The sequence below is a fragment of the Heterocephalus glaber genome, unplaced genomic scaffold (assembly GCF_053883595.1).
Source record: "Heterocephalus glaber isolate CG9 unplaced genomic scaffold, H.glaber_assembly_v1.0 deba00001533, whole genome shotgun sequence".
Classification (NCBI taxonomy): Eukaryota; Metazoa; Chordata; class Mammalia; order Rodentia; family Bathyergidae; genus Heterocephalus; species Heterocephalus glaber.
Window position 1 is genome coordinate 312,900 of NW_028258331.1, and position 21,392 is coordinate 334,291.

At 36.3% G+C, this 21,392-nt stretch overlaps 1 long non-coding RNA gene across 9 annotated transcripts in view; it reads left to right on the plus strand.

The window, feature by feature from the left end:
• Positions 1-21,392, plus strand: part of LOC106008269 (uncharacterized) — a 223,593-nt gene that overhangs the window by 66,404 nt on the left and 135,797 nt on the right. For 4 of the 9 annotated variants that reach the window (XR_015442135.1, XR_015442136.1, XR_015442137.1 and 1 more), the window contains exon 3: positions 5,411-5,534. This is a non-coding gene — a long non-coding RNA (uncharacterized LOC106008269). Of the gene's footprint in view, positions 1-5,410; positions 9,289-17,867; positions 17,904-21,392 lie in introns of all 9 variants that reach the window. The other 5 variants (XR_015442131.1, XR_015442129.1, XR_015442130.1 and 2 more) reach the window with 3 other exon arrangements.

Below are 21,392 nucleotides of genomic sequence, written 5' to 3' on the forward strand. Positions count from 1 at the left end.
CTGGAAGTCTGCTTTTGAGGCTTGTTTACATGTCTTCTCATTTCCACTGCAGGGGTGGATGTGCTGCTGGCTCCTGCATGACTCACCTCCTCTGCCCTAGGGCCATTGGAATGGCAGCCAGGGAGCCTCCTTCTGGGCCCTAGGATTGGCTCACCTCCTCTGCCCTAGGAGCATTGGAATGGGGACAGGTGAACCTCCTCCTGGGTGCTGGGATTGGTTCACCTCCTCTGCCCTAGGAGCATTGGAATGTCAGTGGGGAAACCTCCTCCCAGGCACTGGGATTGGCTCACTTCCTCTGCCTTAGGAGCTTTGAAATTGCAGCAGGGAAGCCTCCTCCTGGGTGCTCTAGGCTCATATAAATTTTAACTGATGAATTATATCAAACATTTAAAGCAGAAATAAGAAGGAACGTTCTCCCCTCATTTTGGGAAATCAACATTGTTCTAATACTAAAACTGGATAAACATAATAGGAGAAAAATATGAACATAAATAAAAATTTGTTTAACAAAAGAAACTATTAAAAGTCTGATCTGACAGTATGTAGTAAGTAGTTTTATTGTAGGGTTGGCAGTGTTGGTTCAGCATTGGAAGATCCACTGCCATACATCATTTGACAAGGGAAAGGAAAAAGCAATATGATCCTATCAGTAGTTATATAAAAAGTATTGGACTAAATTCTACAGCTGTTCATGGTAAAATCTATCAGGAGCCTATAAGTAGAACCAACACTTCTCAACAGATTAAAGACATGTACTCCATACTTCCAGCAAAACACATTATATTAATGGAAAAGATACAGTGTTTTCTCCCTAATATGGGGCAAAGGGCAGATATGCATACTCTTCATCTGTCCACTAAACTTTGAAACATAGGCCCAAATCAAAATAGTCTGGCAATAAAAATAATCAAATAGCATGGGATTGGCAAGGTAGAAGTAAAATCTTTATATGTAGATGAAATGATCATCTACAGAGAAAATACTAAGAAATCTCTAGGTGCCCCTATAACTTGTATTTGAATTTAGCAGGGTTAGAAAACACAAGATGTATATAAAAATTCAGGTCTATGTATACTTTCTATGAATGAAGAATTGGATATTGAAATTTAAAAGTTATGTAGTAGTAGAAAGGACCTGGAAAAGTAAAAGGAAAAAAATGACAGTTTTGGAAGGCATTTACTACCTATTTTTAAGACTTCTAAAACTACAGTAATCAAAGCAATGTTGGTGTAAGGAAAGACATGTAGATCAATGGAATAAAACAGAGAATCTAAAAATAGAAACACATATATGGTGCCCTGATTTTTGAAAGATTATTTAACATTAACATTTTATAGAACATAAACTCAACTCAAGAGCATAGGAAAAGATAATGTTTTCAACAAATGGTACTAGAACACCTGGTGTCCATATTTTTCCAGGAACTCTGATCTATGAGAGGATCTATGAACCTAAATATGTAAGAATAAAACTATAAAATTTTAAGGAAAAATTATAATGGAAAATGTTCATGAATTTAGAGTAGGCAAGAAATTCCTAGGATACAGAAATCATGATGTATAAGATAAAAATTAATGAGATTCCATCAAAATTTAGAACTTTAAAGGACCTCGTTAAGAAAATGAAATGTAGTCTTTAACCAAAACATATTTATAATACCTATAACCTATGACCGGAATATATAAAGAACTCTTTCAACTCATTAATAGACAACCCAATAAAAAAGTATGGACAAGAAGATGGTAAATAGCCAGTACAGCACAATGAAAGGTGTGCAACATTAGAATCAGAAAAATACTAATCAGTACAATAACAAGATAGTTTTATACACTCATTAAGGAGATTAAGTTAAAATTTTTAAAAGAAAAAATTTCAGCTAAGGTGTGAAACAGTTAGAACTTTCTAATACTACTAATGTTAATGTAAAATGACAAAACCATTTTGGAAAACAATATGTAAATTTCTTGTATTACTGTTAAGAACCAACAGTTCTGTTAAGTTTTCACTTAAGAGAAAGGAAAACACATGTTCACAATAGATTTGCACATACAGGTGGACTGTCCCTTATCTGAAATACTTGGGACCAGAAGTGTTTCAAATTTTGGTTTGAAATCCACTTGATCTTGAAAGAGGTTACCTTCTGGGTTTTTTTTGAGGTTCCTGTTGCATGGAGTATTGTTTTCCACCCTTTGACTTTCAGTCTATGAGTTTCTTTTTAAATGCAGTGTGTTTCTTGCATGCAGCATATTGTTCGATCTTGCTTCTTGACCCATTGTGCCAGTCTATTTCTTTTGATTGGTGAATTGATACCATTAACATTGATAGTTATAACTGATACATATTGACATCATTGTCATGACTTTTTCTTTTTGTTGGATTGTCCTCCTTTGAATTTAATTTCTTGTCATGTCTGATGGAGTCCTTCTGCTGGACTTCCTGGGGTTGTGATCCTCATTGTCTTTTCCTAGGATATTGTGTAAAATTTTTTGAAGTGCTGCTTTGGTATTCATGAAGTTCCTAAGGTGCTTTTTACCATAAAAGTGTCTTATTTCACCATCAGTTTTGAAAGATAGTTTTGTAGGTTATAGCAATCTGGATTGGAGGGTGTTTTCTTTTATGGTTGGAAATATGTCACTCCAAGTTCTTCTTGCCTTGAGGGTTTGCATTGAGAAGTCTGTGATTCTGATGGGCTTTCCTTTATATGTGATTTGTTTCTTTTCTCTCACTGCTTGTAGAATTTTTTCTTCTGTTTGGTTTCTGGAATCTTAACTATTATATGCCTATTTGTAGATTTTTTTTATCATGGCTAGTTGGAATCCTATATGCCTCCCTTATCTGTATGTCAAGTTCTTTTCCCCTGCTTGGGAACTTTTCTGCTATCACTTCTGTGAACAGCTTTTTCATGTCATCTGCCCACTCTTCTGTTTCTTCATTGACTCTGATCAGTCTTATGTTATTCTTCTTTGCATCATCTAGCAGGTGCTGGATAGATTTCTCATGGTCCCTTACTATTTTAAAGAAATTTTCTTTTCCTGGTCACTAATTGCCATCTTATCTTCTATATCTGAAATTCTGTCCTCACATTTTCTCATTGGGCTGCATAGACTTTCATTGGAGGTTTTAATCTCCTGGAAATCTGTTTGCATCTGTTTTATGGATTCCATTTTTTTCTTCTGTTGAGATTCAATCATGTTCCTCAGCTCATGTATTTTTTTGTCTGTCTCCTCTAGATTTATTAATCATGTCTTGCACTATGGGCACAATCTCTGCTGTTATCTGAGAAATTATTTCTGTTTTCATTTTTTCCAGATCCTCTTTTGTTGCCAATTCAGAGAGTCCAAGTGGTTGAGTATCCCATTGTTCAATCTCATTTCCCTTTCGGGTTGCCTTAGGTGATCTGGAAGTCAGTTTTGAGACTTGTTTTAGTGTCTTCTCATTACCACAGATACAGCATGCCATGCCTTTGTTGAGGCAACTTTTTGCTCACCCAGTGGTCTTCAATTCTCAGCAAACCACATAGCTGTCTTTTGTCTGCTGCTCACCAGTACATTAATTCTTGGTTTCAAAAAAGTGGACTTCTGTTTCCCTGAGCTGTCCTGTTGTCTTGGTGGGCTTCTGGCTGGGGCCTATACACACTTGGGGTGGTATCTAGTTGTGCCACTGGCTACAGCTCCTATGTAGCTATTTTCTGGGGGACCTTTGGATGGGAGCTGTGCACCCCAGCTCCTAAGCAAGGTTCTAGCTAGGGTCTCTTGCACTTACTGATGGTATTGGGGCAAACCTCTGACTGTTTCTTATGTGCCTGTGCAGCTCTTTTCCAGGCAGGCCCTTTGCTTGGATCAGTGTGCCCCAGCCTCTGGGGCCAGTGCATAGCCATGGCTGGGATCTGCTTGGAGCTGGACTGCTTTGGCCCACACCACTGTGCCACCAACTAAGGTGGTCTGGTGTGCCTTTTGTTGTAGAGATTTTCTTCACTTTTCCAGTGGGCTTTAATATTCACCAAGGGGCCTCAGAGAGGCTTTGTTTCTGTTGTTCACTTCTACTCTATCTTCTCAAGCTCAGAACAATGTCCTTTATGACCCTTGCAACTCTGCCATGTGGATCCAGGTAATTGCTTAACACAGCTGGGGGAAAGGCGGGTGTGTGTGCTGGTGCCTGTGTGATTCACCTCCTTGGCACTCTGAGGTGGTGTCAAGATCATTTTATAGGGCTTTCTACAATGCTCAGAACCAGTGAAGAAAAATCTTTTCTGAAAAATCCAGAGATACTTTACTAATTGTATTCTTGAGATAAATTTTTATCTGGAAATGAATCCAGATCATTGAATTGGTTGTAAAAAGTGTTAATATTCTGCCTACATCATGTTTTCCCTTAAAATGTCAAAACATTACCCTTGCAGTTTAAAAAAGAAAATATGTAATATGTATTTCCTTATGTACCTAAATGTGCTAAATACTGGAGTGGATATTTTCTATAAACTTTACATTTTATTCTATAACCATTTTGGATTGCTAACCTCATTTTGCAGGTACATGCTGTGGGAACAATCACAAAAATGTGAGTCAAAACTTTGCCATCCATGTAACATACATTTACATGTGTCTTGTTGAAATATCATCTCTTGAAGCTGACATTTTAGAAATATTGTGATATTTAATTCATTCCACTTTATTTGATGCCTCTGTTAACACTCCCCTATGAAACAAGCAATGAAGAAAATTAGAGAATTCCCTACATTCAGGTTTTTTTTTCCTATCACTTTGCCGCCTTTTGGCTAAGATCAAGTGGAGATATTTTTCCTAACACTGGGATCCAATTCCTCATAGGATTATGTATTCTTTTCAGCTCCACCCCATTATAAATGACCTGCAGTTGAACAATCCTGCTGGAGAACATGAAAACTAAGACAATAAAAATAAATTGGATGCAAAGTATGATATTTTTAACTTTTGGAGTTTTCCACAAGGCCTTAGACTTAGGTTGAAATTTGCAGAGTTTTCCCCTCATGCTCCCCTTGGTCAACTGTTGTCTTTGTCTAAGGAGATGATAGTGTGAGCCACAGAATTACTGATATAAGTTAGATTTGTACTTACTGCATTTTATTAGAAATGAACAAAATCTTGTGTATTTTATGCCCCACCCTTGTTCATAAATGGTCACAAATAAAAATTTAACAATTCATTTTTCCATTGAAAGCAATTTCTTATTTGTCCAATTTCTGATGAATGGGAATAAAGCTCATTTACTTAACCACATTTTAGTCCATATCCATGTTTTTGTCATTAAGTAAATATTGGATTCAAGCAAATATTTGGCTTTATGCATTTATACAAATTAAGCTTGTCACTACAGTTGTGGAAGATTAATTACAATTTAGAGAAGTTACCAACACATGTCTGCTTGTCCTCAGACTTCCTGCTCTGTATGCAGTGAGAGCTGCAATCCTGGATTCAGGAAATCCCCTCAAGAGAGAAAACCTGCCTGTTGTTTTTATTGCACCCCTTGCCCAGAGAATTAGCTGGCCAATGACACAGGTAAGAGTAAAACTTCTTGACTAATTGTCTAGTTTTCTTTTGTCTCACATGACTCCAAGAAAAAAAATACAATTTTGAACAGAAGAACAAAGGCAAATTCTTTCTTCCTTTAGCAATTTACCTCTGTAATATTACCCTTTTAAAAACTCCACTCACTCTCCCCTGAGCTATAGTTAAGATTTTTTCTTTTTTCTTTTGCTTTTCTGGGAATGGGGCACTATCTACCGCCTGGCAACAACTTCACCCCTTTTAATTTTGTTATTTTTAGAAAGAATCTCACTAAGTTTCCCAGGTTCCCCTAAAACTTGTCAACCAACACAGCTTCAAGAAGTGGGGAATATAGTCATGCACCAACATGCCTGGCTAATTTAATGTATTTGTCAAGATCTACTGAAAATATTATGTTCCCAGCCCATTATGGTGGTGTATGCCTATTGCCCCTGGTCTGTGGGAGGCCAGAACAGAAGGATTGAAAGTATGACCTCTATCTGGGACAACTTAGTGAATCAGTGAGGCAATTTTTCAAAATCAAGCATCACCAAAGGGTGGGAATGTAATGCCGTGTGAAGAACCTGGGTTTTGTCCTCAGTTCCACAAAAACAAAGAAAATATAAAGTGCTATTTTTTCAAGGGGAAATAAGAATAAAGATATTCCATGTATAGGGGGGTAATAATCCCAATTAATGTAAAATGTATGCCATAACCTGAGCTAAGACAAATAATATCAACAAGTATGCAAAAGTGGGTAAGGCCATGGGAAGAAGAAGAGAGAGGAAGAGGGAAGGGGAAAGGTATGACAGAAGACAAACAAGCTATGGTATGTGCATGTAATCATTTCCCAAGATGACTGTAAACTGCATGAACTGCAAACATACTTATAAAATATTTTTTAAAAGATTAAGTAATGAGAAAAATGCAAAAAACCAACTCTTTCCTCCCCAACATTACTTCTGTTTCACCTCCATTGTTATATTTAACAGAATATTATTAAGTACCAACACTTCATCTTCTTTGAAGCTACATTTAGATCCTATCAAAGACAATAACCCTTCAGATCCTTACTTTCTCAGTACCTAGTTTTCCTCTTGAGATTGTTCCTCAAGGGATTGTGTGTGTGTAAGATAGAGGAATGTGATGGTGTACAGCTTGATCATATTTGGTCCTTAGCTTATTATTCCTGCTCTCCTGGAATTTATAGGCGATTAAAGGAGACTATATCCTACGATGTATTTCATAAACAATGTGCATTTAAATTTCCAAAATGGCTGTGAAAGACACATTGTCATTAATCTCTCTCAAAACAGTTTTGCTTACTTTGAACACACTTAACCCATATTTCTTGCCACTTTTTGATAAACATCTCTACGTGCACTGTTTGACTGCAACTACTTCAAAATGTTTACCTTTCTTGTAATTTTAACTTTGAGGAAGAGCCAGAAGGAACAATGTAGCAGACCCAGTGAGCAGGTGGATGAGAACACACCATAATGTTTTACAGCCTTTTTTTCCATTGGAAGGTACTTGATACCAGAGTTCACTGAATATTTGATCATACCTCGTAGAGAAACAAAAGAGGACTTTCACAACTGATTCATAGAGTGGCAAGAATGATAGAATAAGTGCTTTTGAAGGAAAACAATTATTTTGAGAGAAATTAATTGTCAAAAGTCTTTTTCTATAATAAATTTTTAAAAATTTTGACATTAGCCATACTTTTCAATCACACATTGCATATTGATATGAGTTATAGTTAGTGATACCAAGCTGCAAGTGTTATATTTACACAGAGTATAGGATATAATAAATGATCACATCTACATTTTCAAGAAATGTATAATAAATGTTTTCACAGTGCCTATAGCACCTGTATCATATAAGATGGGTGTAGGATATGATAATTTTTTGTTATGATTAACAAAAGTAGACAGCATAGAATCTTCACAATTTGTATAGTAGGAAGGACCTCTCTGTGTTGCTGGGATAATAGGAGTGCAACACCATGTCCAACTTATAGGCTCCTTTTTTATACAAGTATTTCTTCTCATTAGGTTTTTTTTTTTTGTCTTAAATTCTGTTATTGGTACATTTTAGGTATACAACACTATTACATTTCTCATTGGGAACTTGTACCTTTACATGATGCATCTTGGTTCTTATTTTTCCCCATTCCTAGCCCACCCTTCCCTATTTACAAAGACTTTATTTCCATTTTCTCCATTTCTCAGCATTTTTCCTTTCCCTTCTTTCCTTTCCCCTGCCCCTCCCATTATCCCTACCCCTTTGGACCTTTTCTTCCTATTTTGCATTATTAGTTATTCATTCTAATCAGTGGTATGTTTTATGTATACAATATAATGGCATCCATCATTGGACATTTGCACCTTTACATAATCTCTCTTGGTTCTTATATTTTACCCTTGCCCAGCCCTCCCTTCAACTCCTCCATTCCTCCCTATTTACAAAGATTTTGCTCCTATTTTTCCATTTTCTCATATTAATTCTGTTCCCTTCTTTCCTTTCCCCTAGACCTCCCACTTCCTTCACCTTTGCCCCTTTTCTTCCTATTTCAAACAACCTATTATACATTTAAGTCCTCATTTACACTTTCAGTTTCTCACACCAGAGAAACTATTCAGTATTTGTACATGTGTGTCCTATTTATTTCACTTAAGAATATCACCTCAATGTGCATCCACTTAGCTATAAATGTCTCTAATTTCTCATTTTTTATGGCTGAATAGTACTCCATTTTATAAAAAAAGCCCCATTTTCTTGATCCAGTCTCCAGTTGATGGGCCTTTGGGCTGTTTCCAAGTTTTAGCTATCACAAACTGTGCTGCTATGAACATGAGTGTACATATACCACTGTGATATGATTCATTTAATTCTTTGGGGAAGATCCCCAGCAGTGGAATAGGGAGTCAAATGGGGCTTCCAGTCCTAGTTCTTTGAAGTATCTCCATACTGATTTCCACAGTGGTTGCATCAGTCTACACTCCCACCAGCAGTGGAGCAGGGTTCCTCTTTCCCCACAGCCCTGCCAGCATTTGTTATTGGTTGATTTCATGATAGCAGCCATTCTTTCTGGAGTGAGGTGGAATCTCAGCTTTGTTTTCATTTGCATTTCTAATTGAAAATTATGCTCGACAAATTATAAAACTAAAACACAAATCTGAAAAATAGATAAATTATGTACAGTAGAGAAGTAATTTTACCAGGTCAACATTTATTAAAAATTCAATTATTTCCAAAGTGATACTTATGATATTCAAAAATCCTCAATAATAGTTTTCTGTACCTTGTGTGCACCATGAATAAAATGCATCCCCATATCATCTATTCTTCAATAACATTGAACTTCATTTTATGTACTCAACAAGGAGAGAAAAAGAGCTAGGCAGGTGGGCTGGGAGTCATGTGGCTGTGTGAAGCCCCCCACCATCTGGCTTGCAATGCCCACCTGTGCCCAGCAAGATGGTGAGGACCCCTCAGCAAACCCACTGGCAAGCAGCTAGGCAGTGGGTGCCTGCAACCTCTGGGCCCCAGGACCCCCCCATACCACCTGTGTCCTGGCTGTGCTGCCACTTGGTTCCACACTACAGAGGCACAGGAGGGCATAAAGGCCATTGTCCTGAGCTGCAGAAGTGAACAACAGATAGAGGCCTTCTCTTAGTCTACTTGATGACACCTGAAGCCCATTGGAAAAGTGAAGAGAGAATCTCTGCAATAAAGGCACACCAGACCACAGTACTTGGTAAGTTTGAGGGATCATTACCTCCCATCAGAACCTGGAGTATCTTCAAGGGAAGGGCAGCTGGCACCTGCAGTAGAGCCTTGCCGTGTTCAAACCTGCAGGAGGACAGGGAGCTCAACTTGGGACTTGCAGCCAGAAATATGCCAGAATTTCACAGGTCTGCAACTGGCATGCTAAGTCTCATTGACATATCTGCACACTGCTGCCCAGGTTGTCTATTGTAACAGAAGAGACATACCCCTAAGAAGGCCCTTCATTTTTATCTTTTATTTATTTTCAAAATTATTACTTGTATTTTTTTGCTCTTATTTTTAATTTTAATTTTTTCTACTATTTTCAAATTTTTATTTTTCTCTTTTTTTCTTTCCTCCCTCTCTCTCTCTCTCTCCCCCCCCCTCCCCCTTGCTGTCCCACATTATTCTTCATCTCCCTTTGTGTTCCTGTTCCGGCCCTAATTCATAATTCTTTATTTTTCTTTCTCTGCCTGTGACCTCTGGCCTCACTGCTAACATTCCCCTATCCTTCTACCTACCTATCCCTCTCTTCTCAACTCCTTCTAACTCCCCATGGCAAATGGTAAAGTTGCTATATTGAAGACATTATACACTATAAACATATGTTTGGTTGGTCTTCGATTTTGATTTAATTCACACAGTTAAAGGTGATAGATTAATAACTGACAGAAATTGTCATTTACTAAGATGTACTTGATGCTATGGTGTTGCTGATTGTATCACTTGGGCTAAAGTGTTGTGATTGATCGATCAGTTGTCCTTCCTGCTATAATGAAAATGAGATAGCCTCAGAGCCATTAGAGACTCAAAACCTAAAGACCAGCTATACCTGGAAGACACCTCTGAGAAGCAATCATCCCATAAGCGTTCTAAATACATCAAAAAAATTCCTTACAATCAGCAACTTCAAAGTATCAACCCAGGAAATAACCAAGGACAGTACCAAAAACAAAAATGAGAAGATATTTAAGCAAGGCAAAAACTCAGACTTCCACTCCACAAAAGACAAATTCTGGGGGAAATGAGGTAGAAAAGTCTGATAATCAAACCCGTGGACACCCTGAACTGATAGCACAGGAAGTAACAAAACAGATGAATTGGGCTGTAGAAAAATGCAAAACAGAAATAATCTCCCAGATAAATACAGAGATGGTGAGTAGAATGAAAGACATGTTTAAAGACTCTAGAGCACATACAGATAAAAAAGTGGATTAGCTCAGAAATATGCTGAAATCCATGAATGTGCAGCATATGAAAAAATGGAAACCATGATCACCCAACATAAGAAAGAAATAGAATCCATGAAACAGAGTCAAACAGATATTCAGGAAATTCAAAACTCCATTGAAAGCATGCATAGTAGATTAAGGGAACCTGAAGATAGAATATCAGATATAGAAGGCAGGATTGCTGCTAAGGACTGTGAAAACAGAGATTTCTTAAAAATAGTAAGGGACCATGAGAAATCAATCCAGCAGCTGCTAGATGATTCAAAGAAGAATAACATAAGACTGATAGGAGTCCACAAAAAAACAAGAGAAAGTACAGTTGACATAAAAAAAAAAAAAACTGTTTCCAGAAGTAATAGTAGAAAACTTCCCAGACAGAGGTGGAGAATTGGACATAAAGATAAGTGAGGCATGTAGAACTCCAAGTAGCCATAATCAAAAGCAATCTACAACTAGACAAATAATAGTCAAGATCCCAGAAACTGAACAGAAGAATGAAATCCTGCAGGCAGTTAGAGCAAAGAAACAAATCAGTTGCAAAGGAAAGCCCATCAGAATAATGGCAGATTTCTCAAAACAAACCCTCAAATCAAGGACAGCCTGGAGTGAAGTATTTCAAGCCCTAAAAGAAAATAACTTCCAACCTAGACTGTTCAATCCTGCAAAATTATCTTTCAAAATCAATAGGGAAATTAGATAATTCCACAACAATGAACACCTGAGTAATTTCATGAACACCAAACCAGCACTACAAAAAATTATAAGCAATATCCTAGAAAAAGACAATTAAGGGCTCATCTCCATGAGGCCCAACAGAGGGGAGCTACCAGGCAAGGTAAGAAACTAAAGGGAAAAGGAGAAAAATAAGAAATAGAAGAGCCAAAAATAGTAAAACATCATGACAAGGATAAGTCAATATCTACCAATTATATCTATCAATGTTAATGGTCTCAATTCACCAATCAAAAGAAATTGACAGAATGGATTAAGAAACAAAATCCAGCAATATGTTGTATACTAGAAACACACCTAACTGAAAAAGAAATACATAGACTGAAAGTAAAAGGATTGAAAATAGTTCTTCATGCCACAGGAACCCATAAAAAAGCAGGGGTAGCAATTTTATTGGCAAACAGTATTTTCAAACCAAAACTAATTAAGAGGGACAAAGAGGGTCACTACATCCTTGTGAAGGCAACAGTCCAAGAGGAAGAGATGACAGTCATAAATATATACGCACCAAATATGAATGCTTCTGACTATAGCAAACAAATATTAACAGACATGAAAACTGAAATAAACACTAATACAATTGTAGTGGGGGATGTCAATGCCCCATTATCACCAATAGACAGATCATTTAGACAAAATTTAACAACAAAATTCTAGAAATGAACCAATCTATTGAAAGTGGACTTAATAGATATATACAGAGTGTTCTACCCCACATAATCAGAATACACATTCTTTTCAGCTACACATGGGTGATTCTCCAAACTAGACCACATGCTAGCTCATAGGATATGTCTAAGTAAATGTAAAAAAATTAAAGTTATCCCCTGTATATTATCAGACCATAGCACAATAAAATTGGAGATCGATGACATAAGAAACTGCAAAACTCCCACAAACACATGGAAATTAAATAACACCCTCTTGAACAACCAATGGGTAACAGAAGAAATTAAAGAAATTAGACAGTTTCTACAAGTAAATGATAATGCCAGTACACCATACAAGAATCCATGGGACAAAATGAAAGCAGTTCTACATGGGAAATTCATAGCAGTCCATGCCCATATGATGAAAACAGAGAGAACTCATACAAATAACCTAATGGAGAACCTCAAGCTCCTAGAAAAAGAAGAGAATAACAAACCCAAAGCTTGTCCAAGAGAGGAAATTATAAAGATCAGAGCAGAAATCGATGCAATGGAGACCAAGAAAAGATCATGATACAAAAACCAATGAATCAAATAGTTGGTTTTTCAAAAGAATAAATAAAATTGATAAACCCTTAGCCACACTTATCAAAAAAGGAAAGAAAAGGTGCAAACCCATAAAATTAAGAATGAGAAAGGTGAAGTCAGAACAGACCCAGTAGAAATCCAGAGCATCATCAATACCTACTTTGAGAACCTGTACTCTAATAAAATGGAAAGCACAGAAGAAATGGACAGATTCCAAGATATATAGGAATTACAAAAGTTAAATGAAGGTATAAAAATTCTAAACACCCCAATTACAATGAGTGAAATTGGAAATGTAATAAAAAATTTACCAACAAAGGAAAGCCCAGGATCTGACGGCTTCACTGCTGAATTCTACAAGACATTTAAAGAACTATCACCATTACTCTTTAAACTCATCAAGGAAATTGAAAGGGAAGCAAGGCTTCCAAATTCATTCCTGGAAGCAAGTGTTACTTTGATTCCAAAACCAGGGAAAGACACAAAAAACAGAACTACAGGCCAATCTCCCTAATGAACATAGATGCAAAAATCCTCCACAAGATACTGGCCAACAGAATACAAAGGGTCATCAAGAAGATCATACACCCTGACCAAGTTGGATTTATCCCAGGGATGCAAGGATGGCTCAACATTTGGAAATCAATAAATGTAATACACTATATTAACAGAGTCAAGGACAAAAACCATATGATCATCTCAATAGATGCAGAAAAGGCCTTCAACAAAATTGAACACCCATTCATGATAAAAACCCTACAGAAATTTGGAATAGAAGGTATCTCAACCTTATTAAGGCTATATATGAAAAACCAACAGGGGAAAGGAAAGAAGGTAAAGGAAAAATTATGAGAAAAGAACAAAAAAGGAAATGAAATCTAAGTAAGTAGGGAAGGATGGAGGGGGTGAAGGGCACACAGGTAATCAGGAAAAGAAATAAAAACCAAGATACATCATGTACATGTACAAGCACCCAGTAATAAATGTAAATGTATTGTATACCTAAAATGTACCAATAAAATATTTAAGGAGAAAAAAAAAACCACCAGCCAACATCATACTAATTGGTCAAAAATGGAAAATTTTCATGCTAAAATGAGGAACAAGACAAGGAGGCCCACTATTGCCACTGCTGTTCAATATAGTTCTGGAAACATTAGCCACAGCAATTAGAAAATAGCAAGGAATAAAAGGAATAAAGATAGGAAAGGAAGAAGTTAAACAGTCATTATTTGCTGTTGATATGGTACTTTACATAGAAGACCCAAAAAAGTCCACCAGAAGACTTCTAAATTTAATTGAGAGATTCAATAGAGTAGCTGGATACAAGGTCAACAATCAAAAAACAATAGTCTTCTTATGGACAAATAACAGACTCACTGAGAGAGAAATTAGGAAAACAATTCCTTTTACAATTGTGTCCAAAAAACTGAAATATCTAGGAATCAACCTAATGAAGGAAGCCAAAGACCACTACACTAAAAACTACAGCACTCTGAAAAAGGAGATCAAGCAGGATATAAGTAAATGGAAAGACATCCCTTGTTCCTGGGTAGGAAGAACCAATATAGTGAAAATGGCCATACTTTGAAAACTACTATATAGAGTTAGTGCAATACCAATTGAAATTCCAACAGACAGAGGAGGCCCCCAGGTTGGCATGCCACAGCTACCAGCCCAGAGGAGACTTCCAGGTTGGCATGCCATGGCTCCCAGCCCAGAGGTGCCTTCCAGGTAGATGTGCCATGACTCCCAGCTTAGAGGATGCTTCTGGGTGGGTGTGCTGTGGCTCCCAGCAGAGAGGTGAGCTGCACAGGTGCCAGACATGCCCCCCTCATCAAAATGAGAAGGCAGGTAAATGAGCATCAGAAACAGACTTCTAGATCACCTACAGCAACCCCAAAGGGAAATAAGATTGAACAATCTGATACTCAACCACCTGGACTCCCTGAACTAGCAATGAAAGAGGATCTGGAAAAAATGAAATCAAAAATAATTTCTCACATAACAGCAAAGATTTTGCCATTGTGCAAGACATGATTAATAAATCTAGAGAGGATACAGATAAAAACATAGAGGAGCTGAGGAGCATGATGGAATGCCAACATAGGAAACAAATGGAATCCATAAAACAGATGCAAACAGATTTCCAGGAGATTAAAAACTCCATTGAAAGTCTATGCAGCAGAATGAGACAATGTGAAGACAGAATTTCAGATATAGATGATTGCACTTAGTGACCAGGAAAAGAAAAAATTCTTTAAAATTGTAAGGGACCACAAGAAATCAATCCAGCAGCTGCTTGATGATACAAAGGAAAATAACATGAGACTGATTGGAGTCAATGAAGAAACAGGAGAGTGCAGACGACAAAAAAAAAACACAAAAAAAACTCTTCTCAGAAATGGTGGCAGAAAGCTTCCCAAGCAGGGGCAAAGAATTTGACATACAGATAGGTGAGGCATATAGGACTCCAACTAGCCTTGATCAAAAAAAAAACAAAAAAAAACTACATATAGGCATATAACTGTTAAGATTCCAGAAACCCAACAGAAGAACAAAATTCTACAAGTAGTTAGCGAAAAGAAACAAATCACATACAAAGGAAAGCCCATCAGAATCATGGCAGACTTCTCAGTGCAAAACTTCAAGGCAAGAAGAGCTTGGAGTGATGTATTTCAAGCCCTAAAGGAAAACAACCTCAAACCCTGATTGATGTACCCGGCAAAACTATCTTTCAAAACTGATCAAGAAATAAGATACTTTCATGACAAAGAGCACCTTAGGAACTTCATGAATACTAAACCAGCACTCCAAAAATTTTTTGACAAAATCCTAGGAAAAGACAATGAGGATCACAACCCCAGGAAGTCCAGCAGAATGAATCCCCTGGGCATGACAAGAAAGTAAAAGCAAAGGGGGAGGATCAAACAAAAAGAAAAAGTCATGACAATGATAGCTCAATACTTATCAGTTATAACCATCAATGTTAATGGTCTCAACTCACCAATCAAAAGAAATAGACTGGCAGAATGGGTCAAGAAGCACGGTCCAACAATATGCTGCATACAAGAAATACACTTAATTCAAAAAGAAAGACTGAAAGGTAAAAGTGGAAAACTATACTCCATGAGACAGGAATGTGAAAAAAACCTGAAGTAGCTATCCTCTTTGCAGACTAAGTGGATTTCAAACTCACACTGATTAAGAGAGACAAAGAAGGACACTATATCCTGGTGAAGGGATCAATCAAAGAGGAAGAGATGACAATCATAAATATCAATGCACCAAACACTAGTGCACCCAACTGTATAAAACAAACACTAACATACTTGCAAAACCATATAATCACTAATACAATAGTAGAGGGGGACCTCAATATCCCATTGTCACAAATAGATAAAGTAGACAAAAAACAAGCAACAAAATACTAGAACTGAATCAAACTCTTGAACATATGATCTTAACAGATGTTTACAGAGTGTTTCACCCCCACAAAATCAGAATACATATTCTTTTCAGCTGCACATGGTTCATTCTCCAAAATAGACCACATACTAGCTCATAGAACTTATTTAGGTAAGCACAAAGTAATCAAAGTTATCCATTGTATTTTATCAGACCACACTGCGATGAAATTGGAGATCAACAGCAAAAGAAACTGCAAAAACTTCATAAACACATGGAAATTGAACAACACACTTCTGGATAACCAATGGGTTACAGAGGAAATTAAATGAGAAATCAGACAGTTTCTTCAATTAAATGACAATGACAACACAGCATATCTCAATCTATGGGACACAAAGCAGACTTACAAGGGAAATTCTTAGCAGTGAATATACATATTAGGAAAACAGAGCATGCCCAATTAAACAACCTGATGCTGAACCTCAAGCTCCTAGAAAGAGAAGAGCAGCACAAACCCAAAGCTCATACAAGGGAGGAAATTATAAAGATCAGGGCAGAAATCAATGCAATGGAGGCTAAGAAAACAATACAAAAAAATCAATGAAGCCAACAGTTTGTTCTTTGAAAGAATCAAAAGATTGACAAACCCTTAGCCAGCCTTATCAGAAAAAGGAAAGAAAAGGCCCAAATCCATGTAATTCGGAATGAAAAGGGTGAAATTACAACAGACCCAGCAGAAATCCAGAGGATCATCAATACCTACTTCAAGAATCTATACACCAATAAGATGGAAAACACAGAAATGGACAGATTCTTAGACACATATGAATTACCAAATTTGAATGAAGAAGACCTAAAAATTCTAAACAACCCAATATCAATCAATGAAATTGAAAATGTAATTAAAAAATTACCAACCAAGAAAAGCCCGGGTCCTGATGGCTTCACTGCTAAATTCTACAAGACATTTAGAGAGGAGCTACTGCCACTACTGTTTAAACCCTTCAATGAAATTGAAAAGGAAGCAGTTTTCCCAAAATCATTCCTGGAAGCAAGCATCACCTTGATCCCCAAAGCAGAGAAAGATCCAACGGAAAAAGAGAACTATAGGCTAATCTCACTAATGAACATAGATGCAAAAATCCTTAATAACTTAATGACAAACAGAATGCAGAAGATCATCAAGAAGATCATACACCCTGATCAAGTGGGATTTATCCCAGGGATACAGGGATGGTTCAATATACGAAAATCAATCAATGTAATACACTATATCAATGGAGCCAAGGACAAAAACCATATGACTATCTCCATAGACACAGAAAAAACATTTGACAAAATCCCACATGCATTTATGATAAAGACACTACAGAAAATTGGAATTGATGGTCTCTCCCTCAAACTGATAAAAGCCATCTATGAAAAACCAACAGGCAATATCATACTAAATGGTCAAAAACTGAAACCTTTCATACTAAAATCAGAAGACAAACTTGTCCACTATCACCACTCTTGCTCAATATAGTTCTGGAAACATTAGCCATGGCAATTAGACAAGAGAAAGAAATAAAAGGAATACATATAGGAAATGAAGAATTCAAATTATCATTATTTGCAGATGACATGATACTGTAAATAGGAGACACCAAGAAAGAAAGCAGTCTTACTGTCTTCTGGCTTTTTTTTCATCCAGGCCATAAACCTATTTGTTGATCACACACACACACACACACACACACACACACACACACACACACATGGGAAGGGGAAAAAAATAAGAACCAAGATACTCATGTAATGGTACAAGATCCCAAATATGAATGTAACTGTATTTTATACCTAAAATATACCAATAAACTAAATGGGAAAAAAAAAAAACTTTAAATGATGATGGGAAAAAAAAATTCTACCTGTGTATGTATATGTGTATTTGTTTTTTGAATTTTGTTTTGCAGGACTATACAGAATGAATGAAGAGCTATAACACTTAGGTATGTCCCAGATATTTAAATTTTTATTGGATACAAAATCTCATTAAGTTTCCCAACCTGGACTGAAAATCACAATCCTTTTACCTCAGCCTGCAAGACTTCTAGTATAGTTTTAATTAAGTAATTTCATTGGTACATTTTATGTATAGAATATACTGACATTCATCATTAGAAATTCGCACCATTGCATAATCTGTCTTGGTTCTTATTTTTCCCCATTCCCCTGCCCTCTCTTCAACCCCTACATCCTCCCTATTTACAGAAACTTTGTTTGCATTTTTTAGTATCTCATATTAATTACATTTCCTTCTTTCCTTTTCCCTACCCCTCCAACTTACCCCTCCCCTTTAGACCATTTCTTCCTACTTCACATTATCAACTATAACTTTAGTCTTTATTTACACTTTCCATTTCTTACACTAGAGAAATTACTTGATATTTACACATCTATGTGCTATTTATTTCACCTAAAAGTATGACCTCAATGTACTTGCATTTAGCTATACATGTCTCTAATTTCTCATTTATCATGGCTGATTAGTACTCCATTTTATTGAAAAACCACATTTTCTTTATCCATTCTCCAGTTGATGGGCTATAGTAATGCTTCTAAATTTTAGCTATTACAAATTGTGCCAATATTAACATGGGTGCACATATATCACTGTGGTTTAATTCTTTTATTTATTTGGAGTAATACCTGGGTCAAGTGAGACTTCCAGTCCTAGTTCTTTGAAGTATCTACATACTGATTTCCATAGTGGCTGCACCAGTCTACACTGCCACCAACAATGGAGCAGTGTTCTTCTTTCCCCACAGGCACACCAGCATTTGTTATTGGTTGAATTTTTGATAGCAGCCATTCTTTATGGGGTGAGGTGGTATATCAGCATTTTTGTATTTGCATCTCTCCAACGACGAGTGATATTTAACATTTTTCATATGTTTATTTGCTATTTCTATTTCTTGGTCTGAGAAATGTCTGTTCATTTCAGATCCCTATTTTTGGATTGGGTCTTTAACTTTGGGAGTTCTGATTTTATTAAGTTCTTTGTAGATTCTAGATAGTAGAACTTTGTCTGAGGAAAAGCAGGTGAAAATTATTTCCCAAACTGTGGGTTGTCTCTCCACATTGTTGCTGGTTTCTCTTGCTGTGCAAAAGCTTTTTAATGAGAAGAGATCCCACTTGTTGATAGATTGTGCTAGTTCATGGGCATCTGAGGTTTTGTTCATAAAATATTTTCCTCCACCAATGTCTTCAAGAGTTCTACCTAACCTCTCTTCCAGCTGGTTTAGTGTTTCTGTTTAATATTTAGGTCTTTAATCCATTTCAATTTCCATTTAGTGTATCATGAGAGACATACATTTAGTTTTATTAATTGGAAAGGTGAAATCCAATTTTTTCAGCACCATTTATTAAACAGGCTATCTTTCCTCTAGTGAGGGTTTTTGGCTCCTTTGTCCAAGATGAGGTTTCTGAGTGTGTCTGGAGTTATTTCTGCATCTTCTAATTTGTTGCACTGGTCCTCAGGTCTATTTCTTTGCCAGTACCATTACCATTCCTTCATCCCTGGGATGAATCCCACTTGGTCAGGGTGCATGATCTTCTTGATTATCTTCTGCATTCTATTGGCCAATATCTTATTAAGAATTTTTGCATCTATGTTCATTAGTGAGATTTACCTATAGTTCTCTTTTTTGGTTGGGTTTTTCTTTGCTTTGTGGATCAAAGTGATGCTTGCTTCCAGGACTGAATTCAGGAGTATTGCTTCCCTTTCAATTTCATTGAAGTGTTTAAACAGTAGTGGCAATAGCTCCTCTCTAAATGTCTTGTAGAATTTATCAGTGAAAGCCTCAGGACTTGGGGTTTTCTTAGTTGGTAAGTTTTTAATTTCATTGATTGACATTTGGTTGTTTAGAATTTTTATGTCATCTTCATTCAATTTTTAAATTCATATGTATCTAGAAATGAGTCTATTTCTTCTGTATTTTCCATCTTATTGACACATAGATTCTTGAAGTAGATATTGATGATCCTCTGGATTTCTCCTGCATCCATTCTAATTTCTTCTTTTTCTCTCCTAATTGCATGGATTTGGGTCTTTTATTTCCTTTTTCTAATAAGGTTGGCTAAGGCTTTGTCAATTTTGTTTATTCTTTTGAAGAACCAACTCTTGACTTCATTGATTTTTTATATCATTTTCTTATTCTCCATTGCATTGATTTCTGCTCTGATCTTTATAATTTCCTCCCTTATATGAGCTATGGATTTGTCATGTTCTTTTCTAGAAGCTTGAGTCTCAACACGAGGTTGTTTAATTGGGCTCACTCTGTTTTCCTAGTATTAGTGTTCACTTCTATGAATTTACCTTTTAAGACTGTTTCATTGTGTCCCATAGATTCTGATATGTTGTATTGTCATTTTCATTTAATTGTAGGAACTCTCTGATTTCTTGTTTAATTTCCTCTCTGACTCATTTGTTGTTCAGAAGTGTGCAGTACAATTTCCATGTGTTTGTGAAATTCTTGCAGTTTCTTTTGCTATTGATCTCCAATTTCCTCCCACTATGATCTGATAATATACAGGGGATAACTTCAATTCCTTTGAACTTACTTAAACATGTTCTATGAATGATTATGTGGTCTATTTTGGAGAACAACCTGTGTGCAGCTGAAAAGAATGTGTATTCTGATTTTTTGGGTCAGAACACTTTGTAAACATCTGTTAAATTCATTTTTTTAAGGATTTGATTGGTTTCTAGTATTTCATTGCTTATTTTTGTCTGGTTCATCTATCTATTTGTGAGAGTGTGGTTTTGATGCCCCCCACTACTATTGTATAAATGCTTATTTGATTTTTCATGTCTGTTAGAATTTGTTTCATGCACACTCATGTTTGGTGCATATATATTTATTATTGTCATCTCTTCCTCTTAGATTTTTCCCTTTACTAGGAGGGTTCTAATATTATAGGCATGTACTCTCATGCCTTGATTTATATGTTATTGATTGCTCCTTTCTTTCCATAGGTCTCTAGGTGACTCAGTGTCCCATGAAAGAATCTCAGTGCTGCACGAAATTTTAAAATGACCAAAGAATATGAATAAATTCACCTTTCAATATATTTGTAGAAAAATTTTAAGAAAATTTATATTTAATCATATAGATATTAAGTATTTGCAAACTATAAGCAATAATAAAAACTCCATGTAGGAAAATAATATGATTTAACACCTATGACCAAATATTCTCATAGAATATTCAAACTGAATTTAATATCAAAATATTGAGATAGGGCAGCCTATATTTTCTTTGATAACATTAAAAATGTAGCTCGGCATTGTGTTCCACACCTATAATTCTATCACTCTGGCTACTGAGGCAAGAGGATTGCCATGATTTCAAGACCAGCCTGGAATCCATAGTGAAACCCTGTCTCCAAAAAGAAAAATTCATAAAAGTATGACTCCTATGTGTACTGATATTTAT